At 45.7% G+C, this 14823-nt stretch overlaps 1 pseudogene; it reads left to right on the top strand.

Moving 5' to 3' along the window:
* The window catches only part of LOC133555748 (serotonin N-acetyltransferase-like), a 446295-nt pseudogene that overhangs the window by 275592 nt on the left and 155880 nt on the right, over nucleotides 1–14823 (top strand).

Here is a 14823-nt window from a genome sequence, read left to right as displayed (position 1 = left end):
TTCATACGGTGTTGATGTGGAAATGTTTGCCTCGGCAGTTTGATGGTGTGGGCGTGTGGCACCCAATGGAGATTTTGACATGCAGAGTAATCACTCTTCATTCTCTAGCAGATGACTTTTCAGATGATGCTACATATTAGCAGTAATGCTACTTTTTGTAGCAACACTTTTGCCCCACACTTGACATATTACGGTTGTCTGTTCAACATGTTCCCGCTTGAAACCAAACCACCGCCAGATGATGGACCCCCTGCTGTTTTTCTTGGGAATTAATTCTTCCTTCAGTTGTTACCAGAATTGCACCTTCTTTCTCTCGTATTACCACTCGCACGGCTCTACTAGCATCACAGCTAACGTTACCCATGCTGTTACTTCTCTGCTGGGCGAAGGCGTATACGTATGTGACGTGTGAGGTGACAGTATGTGACTTGTGAGGTGACTATGTGACGTGTGAGGTGACAGTATGTGACATGTGAGGTGACAGTATGTGACGTGTGAGGTGACAGTATGTGACGTGTGAGGTGACAGTATGTGAGGTGTGAGGTGACAGTATGTGACGTGTGAGGTGACAGTATGTGACGTTTGAGGTGACAGTATGTGACGTGTGAGGTGACAGTATGTGACGTGTGAGGTGACAGTATGTGACGTGTGAGGTGACAGTATGTGAGGTGTGAGGTGACAGTATGTGACGTTTGAGGTGACAGTATGTGACGTGTGAGGTGACAGTATGTGACGTGTGAGGTGACAGTATGTGACGTGTGAGGTGACAGTATGTGACGTGTGAGGTGACAGTATGTGACATGTGAGGTGACAGTATGTGACGTGTGAGGTGACAGTATGTGACGTGTGAGGTGACAGTATGTGACGTGTGAGGTGACAGTATGTGACGTGTGAGGTGACAGTATGTGACGTGTGAGGTGACAGTATGTGACGTGTGAGGTGACAGTATGTGACGTGTGAGGTGACAGTATGTGACTTGTGAGGTGACTATGTGACGTGTGAGGTGACAGTATGTGACATGTGAGGTGACAGTATGTGACGTGTGAGGTGACAGTATGTGACGTGTGAGGTGACAGTATGTGACGTGTGAGGTGACAGTATGTGACGTGTGAGGTGACAGTATGTGACGTGTGAGGTGACAGTATGTGACGTATGAGGTGACAGTATGTGACGTGTGAGGTGACAGTATGTGACGTGTGAGGTGACAGTATGTGACGTGTGAGGTGACAGTATGTGACGTATGAGGTGACAGTATGTGACGTGTGAGGTGACAGTATGTGACGTGTGAGGTGACAGTATGTGACGTGTGAGGTGACAGTATGTGACGTGTGAGGTGACAGTATGTGACGTGTGAGGTGACAGTATGTGACGTGTGAGGTGACAGTATGTGACGTGTGAGGTGACAGTATGTGACGTGTGAGGTGACAGTATGTGACGTGTGAGGTGACAGTATGTGACGTGTGAGGTGACAGTATGTGAGGTGTGAGGTGACAGTATGTGAGGTGTGAGGTGACAGTATGTGACGTGTGAGGTGACAGTATGTGACGTGTGAGGTGACAGTATGTGAGGTGTTAGGTGACAGTATGTGAGGTGTGAGGTGACAGTATGTGACGGTGTGAGGTGACAGTATGTGACGTATGAGGTGACAGTATGTGAGGTGTGAGGTGACAGTATGTGACGGTGTGAGGTGACAGTATGTGACGTGTGAGGTGACAGTATGTGACGTGTGAGGTGACAGTATGTGACGTGTGAGGTGACAGTATGTGACGTGTGAGGTGACAGTATGTGACGTGTGAGGTGACAGTATGTGACGTGTGAGGTGACAGTATGTGACGTGTGAGGTGACAGTATGTGACGTGTGAGGTGACAGTATGTGACGTGTGAGGTGACAGTATGTGACGTGTGAGGTGACAGTATGTGACGTGTGAGGTGACAGTATGTGACGTGTGAGGTGACAGTATGTGACGTGTGAGGTGACAGTATGTGACGTGTGAGGTGACAGTATGTGACGTGTGAGGTGACAGTATGTGACGTGTGAGGTGACAGTATGTGACGTGTGAGGTGACAGTATGTGACGTGTGAGGTGACAGTATGTGACGTGTGAGGTGACAGTATGTGACGTGTGAGGTGACAGTATGTGAGGTGTGAGGTGACAGTATGTGACGTGTGAGGTGACAGTATGTGACGTGTGAGGTGACAGTATGTGACGTGTGAGGTGACAGTATGTGACGTGTGAGGTGACAGTATGTGACGTGTGAGGTGACAGTATGTGACGTGTGAGGTGACAGTATGTGACGTGTGAGGTGACAGTATGTGACGTGTGAGGTGACAGTATGTGACGTGTGAGGTGACAGTATGTGACGTGTGAGGTGACAGTATGTGACGTGTGAGGTGACAGTATGTGACGTGTGAGGTGACAGTATGTGACGTGTGAGGTGACAGTATGTGACGTGTGAGGTGACAGTATGTGACGTGTGAGGTGACAGTATGTGACGTGTGAGGTGACAGTATGTGACGTGTGAGGTGACAGTATGTGACGTGTGAGGTGACAGTATGTGAGGTGTGAGGTGACAGTATGTGAGGTGTGAGGTGACAGTATGTGACGTGTGAGGTGACAGTATGTGACGTGTGAGGTGACAGTATGTGACGTGTGAGGTGACAGTATGTGAGGTGTTAGGTGACAGTATGTGAGGTGTGAGGTGACAGTATGTGACGGTGTGAGGTGACAGTATGTGACGTGTGAGGTGACAGTATGTGAGGTGTGAGGTGACAGTATGTGACGGTGTGAGGTGACAGTATGTGACGTGTGAGGTGACAGTATGTGACGTGTGAGGTGACAGTATGTGACGTGTGAGGTGACAGTATGTGACGTGTGAGGTGACAGTATGTGACGTGTGAGGTGACAGTATGTGACGTGTGAGGTGACAGTATGTGACGTGTGAGGTGACAGTATGTGACGTGTGAGGTGACAGTATGTGACGTGTGAGGTGACAGTATGTGACGTGTGAGGTGACAGTATGTGACGTGTGAGGTGACAGTATGTGACGTGTGAGGTGACAGTATGTGACGTGTGAGGTGACAGTATGTGACGTGTGAGGTGACAGTATGTGACGTGTGAGGTGACAGTATGTGACGTGTGAGGTGACAGTATGTGACGTGTGAGGTGACAGTATGTGACGTGTGAGGTGACAGTATGTGACGTGTGAGGTGACAGTATGTGAGGTGTGAGGTGACAGTATGTGACGTGTGAGGTGACAGTATGTGACGTGTGAGGTGACAGTATGTGACGTGTGAGGTGACAGTATGTGAGGTGTTAGGTGACAGTATGTGAGGTGTGAGGTGACAGTATGTGACGGTGTGAGGTGACAGTATGTGACGTGTGAGGTGACAGTATGTGAGGTGTGAGGTGACAGTATGTGACGGTGTGAGGTGACAGTATGTGACGTGTGAGGTGACAGTATGTGACGTTTGAGGTGACAGTATGTGACGTGTGAGGTGACAGTATGTGACGTGTGAGGTGACAGTATGTGACGTGTGAGGTGACAGTATGTGACGTGTGAGGTGACAGTATGTGACGTGTGAGGTGACAGTATGTGACGTGTGAGGTGACAGTATGTGACGTGTGAGGTGACAGTATGTGACGTGTGAGGTGACAGTATGTGAGGTATGAGGTGACAGTATGTGACGTGTGAGGTGACAGTATGTGACGTGTGAGGTGACAGTATGTGAGGTATGAGGTGACAGTATGTGACGTGTGGAGGAAGGTGTGCTTGGTGTCTGTGAGAAGGACAGACAGGAAAGAGTGAGGAGAGCCTGTAGTGTAATGCCCGCAGCTAAAAGCAACCGTGTGAGAAGGTCTACTCCAATATCACCATGTAGTCATTTTCTATATCGCACAGAGACAAAGCCGCCATATATCCATATATCGCCCAGCCCTACAGGAAGGTACTATCTGTTACAACACACAGGTTGCTAGCTATGTAGAATTTATGTGGCTTTAAGTGTCTGGTCAACCATGTCTGACAGACACACAATAAAGACATGTCTCATATCTGTTGATTGAACTAATGATCGATCGATTTATCTATCTATCTATCTATCTATCTATCTATCTATCTATCTATCTATCTATCTATCTATCTATCCATCTATCTATCTATCTATCCATCTATCTATCTATCTATCACATGTCTGTTGATTGAACCAATGATCGATCGATCGATCTATCTATCTATGAGATATCTGTTGATTGATCTATGTAAGTATCTAGGGTGAAAGGTGATGAGGAAGCTTGCCAGTTCCTTTGTGCCTTGATAGATTTGCTGCAAGACCATGCTCAAACTAGCCATTCCATTTCTGCAGGATTCTATTTCCTGCAAATGTGTCTTCTTCTCCTGGTCCAGTGTCTTTGCTGCCACCTACAGGACTGGAGGCTTGTAGGGAACGCTTGTTTTTCTGTTGTGGGGGGAAAGCCCCCGCTGGCAAGACATTTGTGCCTTAAAGAAGGAGGAAACCAGAGGCTGAATGCTGTCATTTCCTTGCTTTGTTCCTGACTCCAACATACCCAACAATAGCTGCTGGGCATTTGTAGTGAAGCACTGCCTTGGTGGTGCCTGTTGAAGGTCAGTCTGAGATCTTCTGATGATAAGCTAAAGTCCTACAAGATGAGGCCAGGCCAGAGTAGTGAATGAGGCTGCAGCCTCCCTCAGCGTACAGGCTAGCACTTCCTGCTTGTCCACACAATGCCGCCTGGGCTAAAAGAAAATCACACACTTGGTGCCCGGAACCCAGCAAGCTTCTGTCCGTGAAGCTTGGAACACTTTGTGTGGGTTTTTTTATCCTTCTTTGTAGTCTCAGCCAAAAACCCTGTGGAATGTGGCCATGGCACGCATCATGGTCGCTTGGAACCAAACATTCACAAACATTCCACTAATTAGTCATAGTATCTACTCTTATAGTCTTTTTGTGTGTGCGTGTGCGTGTGCTGACCAAGCTGCTCAGAAAATTCCCAAGTGTGAGTCTTCTGAAGCTGGGGTGTCAAACGTGTTTGCATTGAGGGCCACAAGTAGGCTTGCAAAGGGTCGGAAAGTTTCCGGTAACTTTCCGGAAATTTACCACAGGAAGTTAAGCTCGGGAAGTTTGGACCATTTTTGGATGATTCAAAGTTGGACACCGTCCATCCCTTTGTGTGGAATAAGATGAGAAGCTTGCAAAAGACTAATGCAATGCCACACACAGATAGAAATAGTCCGCTTAACAATTGGAGTAGTCTTGAAAGATATTTGACTGATGGACAAATGAATAGAAATAGGCTGGATAATGAATAAATGAAGAGTCAATCAGCATTCTAAGTCAAACTACAAGCCACATTGTTGTATGACAACAGAATGGCTGGCAGAGGAAAGTACACCTTTTCATTTACTATTTGCTACTTCAACTTTACTCATCACAAAAAAGGTCAATTTCTAATCGCTAACACTGTTAGCATATGTGCAGCATCTCTTCAAGTTGTGTATGGACTATGTGCAGCATGTCTTCAAGTTGTGTATGGACTATGTGCAGCATGTCTTCAAGTTGTGTATGGACTATGTGCAGCATCTCTTCAAGTTGTGTATGGACTATGTGCAGCATGTCTTCAAGTTGTGTATGGACTATGTGCAGCATCTCTTCAAGTTGTGTATGGACTATGTGCAGCATGTCTTCAAGTTGTGTATGGACTATGTGCAGCATGTCTTCAAGTTGTGTATGGACTATGTGCAGCATCTCTTCAAGTTGTGTATGGACTATGTGCAGCATGTCTTCAAGTTGTGTATGGACTATGTGCAGCATGTCTTCAAGTTGTGTATGGACTATGTGCAGCATGTCTTCAAGTTGTGTATGGACTATGTGCAGCATGTCTTCAAGTTGTGTATGGACTATGTGCAGCATGTCTTCAAGTTGTGTATGGACTATGTGCAGCATGTCTTCAAGTTGTGTATGGACTATGTGCAGCATGTCTTCAAGTTGTGTATGGACTATGTGCAGCATGTCTTCAAGTTGTGTATGGACTATGTGCAGCATGTCTTCAAGTTGTGTATGGACTATGTGCAGCATGTCTTCAAGTTGTGTATGGACTATGTGCAGCATGTCTTCAAGTTGTGTATGGACTATGTGCAGCATGTCTTCAAGTTGTGTATGGACTATGTGCAGCATGTCTTCAAGTTGTGTATGGACTATGTGCAGCATGTCTTCAAGTTGTGTATGGACTATGTGCAGCATGTCTTCAAGTTGTGTATGGACTATGTGCAGCATGTCTTCAAGTTGTGTATGGACTATATGCAGCATGTCTTGAAGACTTAGTTGTGGCTGTGAGTGGGAGCTGGCCGGACGTGTGTGCACCTGGCGAGATGTCAGCTCTATGGTTAGTCTGCTTTGTCCTCCCTGTCGAGGAAGTAGTTTGAGGCCCGGTGAGGACAGAGAGTGTGTCTGCTGAGCAAAGCGCTACATCCCTATTTCCATCCCGCTTTCTGGAAGTCCAAACAAATCCTCAGCTGTGATGAAATCATCCTTGGCTGAAGGTAAACTATGCTGATGGAACGCCGTCACCTTGAAAGTGAGATTAGGGCTTTTGCAGTTATCTGAATAGTGAGCAGATGCTGAAAGAGGCTAATCCTCCATCTTGAGTGTACATTCCATCTGCAGCGAGGACATCTCTGCTTGTCAAGGGAGGACATTACCTTGTCATACCTTTTTCATTGCTCCTGCATCCTTTGTCCGCCCATTGGCGTTATTACTTGAAGGGATTCTAGCCACGTGATTTGGGGACAATACAGTCGTACTCATCGCTTCTCTCTCACTCAAATGTTGGTATCAACACGATAATACATGGCCAGTCTTGGTAAAACCTTATGTTTCAACTTCCTTAAAGAATTTCATTTGTTGATCATGATTGATCATCGAAATACATTTGTTAACAATTTAACAACTTATCAATATCTACTAGCGTTGTATGGTATACCAGTACTAGTATAGTACCACGATACTAATGAATCATATTCTGTACTATACCGCCTCTAAAAAGTAACGGTCCCGCACCCCCTCATCTGTCGTCATCAGATCGTGTCATTGCTGCTTTTACCAGCAGAGGAGCATGTATGGCAGCGCACACACACAGAGTACTTGCAAGCAGACACATTGTGTAGACAGAAAAGGGAGAATGGATGTATTTTGGTGTAAAAAGTCAAGATAAAGGTGAAGTTCTAACACTGAAACACCCTCAGGAAGAGCTGCTTTAAAACATGCAGCTAACATCCCTCCACAGTGTTTTAGCTACTTCTAAATCCACTAATCCTGGTATCAATGGCAACAAAAAAAGTAAGTTTCCTACATGTATCATTATCACTGGAGGATGAGGAATATCTAAACATGCTGTCACCGCCGTCACAATGTAAACAAATGCCATGGGTGGATCTAACTTATTAGATGAGCATATTAACTAATTAGATGACCATAGTAACTAATTAGATGACCATACTAACTAATTAGATGACCATAGTAAGTAATTAGGTGAGCATATTAAGTAAGTAGATGGTCATAGTAAGTAAGTATATGAGCATAGTAAGTAATTAGATGACATAGTAAGTAGTATATGATGCATATTCCAAGCATGTAACGACTTAGTATAGTTGAAGACTATAGTGAGGTGATTATAAAAGATGAGGTCACATGATGAAGGCAGCTACCCTTTACATCTTAAACATCTAAACAAATGATTTGGCAGCATATGTGCCTGAGTTTGCCCAGGTGTGTCCTAGATGATGCTATGGTGATGTCGCTCTCGGTCCTGTAAGGGGAGTCATTATCTGTTTGTGTGTTGTGTGTAGTCAGTGTAGTTAGTGTGTTGTGTGTAGTCAGTGTAGTTAGTGTGTTGTGTGTAGTCAGTGTGTTGTGTGTAGTCAGTGTGTTGTGTGTAGTCAGTGTAGTTAGTGTGTTGTGTGTAGTCAGTGTAGTTAGTGTGGTGTGTGTAGTCAGTGTAGTTAGTGTGTTGTGTGTAGTTAATGTGTTGTGTGTAGTCAGTGTGTTGTGTGTAGTCAGTGTAGTTAATGTTTTGTGTAGTCTGTGTAGTTAGTGTGTTGTGTGTAGTTAGTGTGTTGTGTTTAGTCAGTGTAGTTAGTGTGTTGTGTGTAGTTAGTGTGTTGTGTGTAGTCAGTGTAGTTAGTGTGTTGTGTGTAGTCAGTGTAGTTAGTGTGTTGTGTGTAGTCAGTGTGTTGTGTGTAGTCATTGTAGTTAGTGTGTTGTGTGTAGTCAGTGTAGTTAGTGTGTTGTGTGTAGTCAGTGTGTTGTGTGTAGTCAGTGTAGTTAGTGTGTTGTGTAGTCTGTGTAGTTAGTGTGTTGTGTGTAGTCAGTGTAGTTAGTGTGTTGTGTGTAGTCAGTGTGTTGTGTGTAGTCATTGTAGTTAGTGTGTTGTGTGTAGTCAGTGTATATAGTGTGTTGTGTGTATTTAGTGTGTTGTGTGTAGTCAGTGTGTTGTGTAGTCTGTGTAGTTAGTGTGTTGTGTGTAGTCAGTGTAGTTAGTGTGTTGTGTGTAGTCAGTGTAGTTAGTGTGTTGTGTGTAGTTAGTGTGTTGTGTGTAGTCAGTGTAGTTAGTGTGTTGTGTGTAGTTAGTGTGTTGTGTGTAGTTAGTGTGTTGTGTGTAGTCAGTGTAGTTAGTGTGTTGTGTGTAGTCAGTGTAGTTAGTTTGTAGTCAGTGTAGTTAGTGTGTTGTGTGTAGTCAGTGTAGTTAGTGTGTAGTCAGTGTAGTTAGTGTGTTGTGTGTAGTCAGTGTAGTTAGTTTGTAGTCAGTGTAGTTAGTGTGTTGTGTGTAGTCAGTGTACTTAGTGTGTAGTCAGTGTAGTTAGTGTGTTGTGTGTAGTCAGTGTAGTTAGTTTGTAGTCAGTGTAGTTAGTGTGTTGTGTGTAGTCAGTGTAGTTAGTGTGTAGTCAGTGTAGTTAGTGTGTTGTGTGTAGCCAGTGTAGTTAGTTTGTAGTCAGTGTGTTGTGTGTAGTCATTGTAGTTAGGGTGTTGTGTGTATTTAGTGTGTTGTGTGTAGTCAGTGTGTTGTGTGTAGTCAGTGTAGTTAGTGTGTTGTGTAGTCTGTTTAGTTAGTGTGTTGTGTGTAGTCAGTGTAGTTAGTGTGTTGTGTGTAGTCAGTGTAGTTAGTGTGTTGTGTGTAGTCAGTGTAGTTAGTGTGTTGTGTGTAGTCAGTGTAGTTAGTTTGTAGTCAGTGTAGTTAGTGTGTTGTGTGTAGTCAGTGTAGTTAGTGTGTAGTCAGTGTAGTTAGTGTGTTGTGTGTAGTCATTGTAGTTAGTTTGTAGTCAGTGTGTTGTGTGTAGTCAGTGATTTTGTCTCTTTCACCTCCGCTGCTGTCCTCCCGCCATTCACTCAGGCTAAATCAGGACCTTGTGGTGAGTTGTATTGGCAACCAAAGTCACATGTGGTCACTTTTGTTGCTTTAAACTCGAGGGAAGTGAGGACGTGAGCTGCCGAGTCCGCCGCAAAAGGGTTTTGATTGACGGCGAAGGCTTGAGGGCGCGTGCAGAGTGTTTGTGTGGCAGTGAAAGAAGGTGAGGACATTCCAGTCAGTCAGTAAAAGACATGAGGTGTGCATTCACACTTCTTAGGCTCTGACACTATTTCCCTTTGAGCAAAAAAGCGCTTTAGTTGCAAAGTTCAGGTCATGTACAGTAGCAGACATGTGTCAAAATACTGATGTGTACTGTACACATCACAGCCCTCTTGTGGCGTCAGTCGGTACTACAAGCAACTGCAATGACGCTGCATTTTGTTGTGATGCCTTCTGTGTTCTTTCAAAAGCTAACAAATGAAACGGCGGTCTCCTCGTGCAGCTGGCAGGCGACACCCAAGATGGCAGAAGCACCACGGCGGGAGAGCACCAGCAGCCTGCAGAGGAAGAAGCCCCCCTGGCTCCGACTGGACATTCCTGCAGCTCAGGTGTCGCTGGACGAGCCTCCCACTTTTCTTCAGGTGCGCAAACTTGCATCCATCCATTTTCCACTCATTGATGACAACAAGCCCTGCGATGAGGTGGCGACTTGTCCAGGGTGTACCCCGAATGCAGCTGAGATAGGCGCCAGCCACCCTTGCAACCCCAAAAGGGACAAGCGGTAGAAAATGGATGGATGGATGATGACAACAAGAAGTAGGATGTGTCGCAAGGAGAACAATCACTAGATGGCAATTGGCCGTACAAATAACTAACAATTCTATCAAAATAAAAATGATGTATTCTAAGATATTTCTTTTAAGTGGCATACCTTACTGACATTATTTTCCCATTTTTGCTAATTCAATATTAAAATAGCCTCACAATTAGCAGAAAGGTATCAAGATGGATGAATAAAAGAGAAGATATTGAGATGAGGATTATAAGTAATCATGTGTTGCAGATAATTCTGTTTAAATCTTGCACGACTTTGCTCTCACATTTGCTGAGCCTACATTTGGAAATCATCCATCCATTATCTACCGCTTGTCCCACTCGGGATTGCGGGGGCTGGAGCCTATCCCGGCTGCTCTCTGGAGGAAGGCGGGGTGGACCCTGGACAAGTAGCTACTTCCTCGCAGATAGATCAGTCTACATATTATTGATAATGATAGTTTTAAAGATAGCATACTTGCTGACTTTTCAAAAACTTTTGCAAATATCATTTATATTAAATTGCATTCAATAGCCTTAAAATGAACTTAACACAGAATATAATTGAGATGAATAAAATAGGTTGCTAAAAATAACACGTATATATTATTATATAATATGTATCATTTAAATGGATTTGTAATATAAAATTAATTATAATATGGTCTATAATAATAATCTATTAAATTAGGTCTTATTGTTTATTTTAATCCATTCTAATATCAACTAATATCAATATTTTAAAACAGCCCTACAGTTACCTTCAATGACTACAAAAACTAATATAGATACATTGAATTAAAAAAAGACACTTCTATAACAATTCCAACTGCTGTATGTATGTATGCTAATCCATTATTATTTATGCATACTATTTATATATAGCTTTTTTATTGTTATTCTCGACACCTGACAGGTATTCATATTTATTTTTAAGATGGAACGCATAAAGAAAATACAGAAAAAAAAAGAATGACTTGACATGTAACTTTCTGTTCCAAATAGCCGATGAAGAGGCAGGGCTTCCTGCGCAGCATCAGCATGCCGGTGGAGACCTCGCACCTGCAGCCCCCGCCCCGAGACTTCTTGGACGCCCGGCGGCCTGTTTTGCAACGCCAGTCGTCCATCACTCAGACCATAAAAAGGTGAGCTTGATTTAAAAGGAGACTTGTCCCGTCTGTGTTGATGCATGGCTGCTTCTGACCAACAACTTGACCTCGCTTACCTTCTGTGTTGATGCATGGCTGCTTCTGACCAACAACTTGACCTCGCTTACCTTCTGTGTTGATGCATGGCTGCTTCTGACCAACAACTTGACCTCGCTTACCTTCTGTGTTGATGCATGGCTGCTTCTGACCAACAACTTGACCTCGCTTACCTTCTGTGTTGATGCATGGCTGCTTCTGACCAACAACTTGACCTCGCTTACCTTCTGTGTTGATGCATGGCTGCTTCTGACCAACAACTTGACCTCGCTTACCTTCTGTGTTGATGCATGGCTGCTTCTGACCAACAACCTGACCTCGCTTACCTTCTGTGTTGATGCATGGCTGCTTCTGACCAACAACTTGACCTCGCTTACCTTCTGTGTTGATGCATGGCTGCTTCTGACCAACAACTTGACCTCGCTTACCTTCTGTGTTGATGCATGGCTGCTTCTGACCAACAACTTGACCTCGCTTACCTTCTGTGTTGATGCATGGCTGCTTCTGACCAACAACTTGACCTCGCTTACCTTCTGTGTTGATGCATGGCTGCTTCTGACCAACAACCTGACCTCGCTTACCTTCTGTGTTGATGCATGGCTGCTTCTGACCAACAACTTGACCTCGCTTACCTTCTGTGTTGATGCATGGCTGCTTCTGACCAACAACTTGACCTCGCTTACCTTCTGTGTTGATGCATGGCTGCTTCTGACCAACAACTTGACCTCGCTTACCTTCTGTGTTGATGCATGGCTGCTTCTGACCAACAACCTGACCTCGCTTACCTTCTGTGTTGATGCATGGCTGCTTCTGACCAACAACTTGACCTCGCTTACCTTGCATGACCCTGACCTGCCCTGACCTGTGATCAACAAGTCCTTCTCCTGAATGAGAAGTTCCATTGCTTCCTTCTCACTGCCCGTTCTTCTCTTTTCTCTTTTCCTACTTCTTCTTCCCTCTTCTGCACCTTCCTTCACCCGCCGACGTCAGCAGGAGGGTACATTTTGAGCGGATTAACACGGTGCCCGTTAAGGGCCAGCGAGCTGCTCGCCGCAGCACCAGGAAGCACCACTCGCTCTCCAGAACCTTGCTCAGGTACCCAGGGTGCACACACTCGCTCTCTAGAACCCTGCTCAGGTACCCAGGGTGCACACACTCGCTCTCTAGAACCCTGCTCAGGTACCCAGGGTGCACACACTCGCTCTCTAGAACCCTGCTCAGGTACCCAGGGTGCACACACTCGCTCTCTAGAACCCTGCTCAGGTACCCAGGGTGCACACACTCGCTCTCTAGAACCCTGCTCAGGTACCCAGGGTGCACACACTCGCTCTCTAGAACCCTGCTCAGGTACCCAGGGTGCACACACTCGCTCTCTAGAACCCTGCTCAGGTACCCAGGGTGCACACACTCGCTCTCTAGAACCCTGCTCAGGTACCCAGGGTGCACACACTCGCTCTCTAGAACCCTTCTCAGGTACCCAGGGTGCACACACTCGCTCTCTAGAACCCTGCTCAGGTACCCAGGGTGCACACACTCGCTCTCTAGAACCCTGCTCAGGTACCCAGGGTGCACACACTCGCTCTCTAGAACCCTGCTCAGGTACCCAGGGTGCACACACTCGCTCTGTAGAACCCTGCTCAGCTACCCAGGGTGCACACACTCGCTCTCCAGAACCCTGCTCAGGTACCCAGGGTGCACACACTCGCTCTCCAGAACCCTGCTCCGGTACCCAGGGTGCACACACTCGCTCTCTAGAACCCTGCTCAGGTACCCAGGGTGTACACACTCGCTCTCTAGAACCCTGCTCAGGTACCCAGGGTCCACACACTCTCTCTCCAGAACCCTGCTCAGGTACCCAGGGTGCACACACTCGCTCTCTAGAACCCTGCTCAGGTACCCAGGGTGCACACACTCGCTCTCTAGAACCCTGCTCAGGTACCCAGGGTGCACACACTCACTCTCTAGAACCCTGCTCAGGTACCCAGGGTGTACACACTCGCTCTCTAGAACCCTGCTCAGGTACCCAGGGTGCACACACTCGCTCTCTAGAACCCTGCTCAGGTACCCAGGGTGAACACACTCGCTCTCTAGAACCCTGCTCAGGTACCCAGGGTGCACACACTCGCTCTCCAGAACCCTGCTCCGGTACCCAGGGTGCACACACTCGCTCTCTAGAACCCTGCTCAGGTACCCAGGGTGCACACACTCGCTCTCTAGAACCCTGCTCAGCTACCCAGGGTGCACACACTCGCTCTGTAGAACCCTGCTCAGCTACCCAGGGTGCACACACTCGCTCTCCAGAACCCTGCTCCGGTACCCAGGGTGCACACACTCGCTCTGTAGAACCCTTCTCAGGTACCCAGGGTGCACACACTCGCTCTCTAGAACCCTGCTCAGGTACCCAGGGTGCACACACTCGCTCTCTAGAACCCTGCTCAGGTACCCAGGGTGCACACACTCGCTCTCTAGAACCCTGCTCAGGTACCCAGGGTGCACACACTCGCTCTCACACTCAGTAGTAGATGTTTCACACACTTTGCTGCCTTCTTAACAGGACCACCTGACAATTAGATAAGAAATAAGAAGTGTAAAAGATGTCTGATATAGCGTATTTTCCGGACCATAGGCTGCAGCGGGTTATAAGGCGCCCTGGCGATCAATGGTCTATTTTGGATCATTTTCCTCGAAAAGGCAGACCTGATTATGAGGCACATTAAAGGAGTCATCTTATTATGATTATTTTCTAAAGGTAAAAGACTTCCTTGTGGTCTACATAACATGTCAGGGTGCTTCCTTGCAGCATCTCCTCATCCGTGGCTCACTAGTGCAACAACAACAACAACAACAACAACAACAACACCCCAAATGTGTCCCGTGACCGCAACTCTCTAATAAGTAAAGGATAATGTCAACTCACTACACCGGTATGTTTTAGTGCTTTCATGGTGAGTTGACTGACAGATAAAAGTAAGAACTTTACACTACTTTATATTACAAACGGCAACAGTGGAGGATGAATGTCACATAACAAGAAGATAGAGAAAAAGAAGAAGCTTATTGACTACAGTGTTACCACAGACTACCAAGGCGGATTTTTAGGAATTATGCAGATCCCAAATACAGATCAGCCGGTACCAGAAGGTAAGAAAAGTTGCTTTTGCATAATATTGTGAAACAAAAGGCCAGATAATGTCTTACCTTATACACACAGCATAATAATACTATTATGTTGAAGCACAGTACAATCCATCAAGCGGTGTGGCTTCTTAGCTTACCAAAGTCATACCAAAAAATGTTGATAGATTTTTGACCGCCGTGTGTAATGTTCTATATTTTCAATGGAACATACAGTATAAAATGTGGGTTTTTACTTGAGTCATATTGCAGTCTACATGTATCTACTATGTGTGACTGCCATCATATTGCAGTGTAGTATTTCATGTG

Source organism: Nerophis ophidion, linkage group LG07 (genome assembly GCF_033978795.1).
Source record: "Nerophis ophidion isolate RoL-2023_Sa linkage group LG07, RoL_Noph_v1.0, whole genome shotgun sequence".
Taxonomy (NCBI): Eukaryota; Metazoa; Chordata; class Actinopteri; order Syngnathiformes; family Syngnathidae; genus Nerophis; species Nerophis ophidion.
This window is presented reverse-complemented; position numbering and strand designations above follow the sequence as displayed.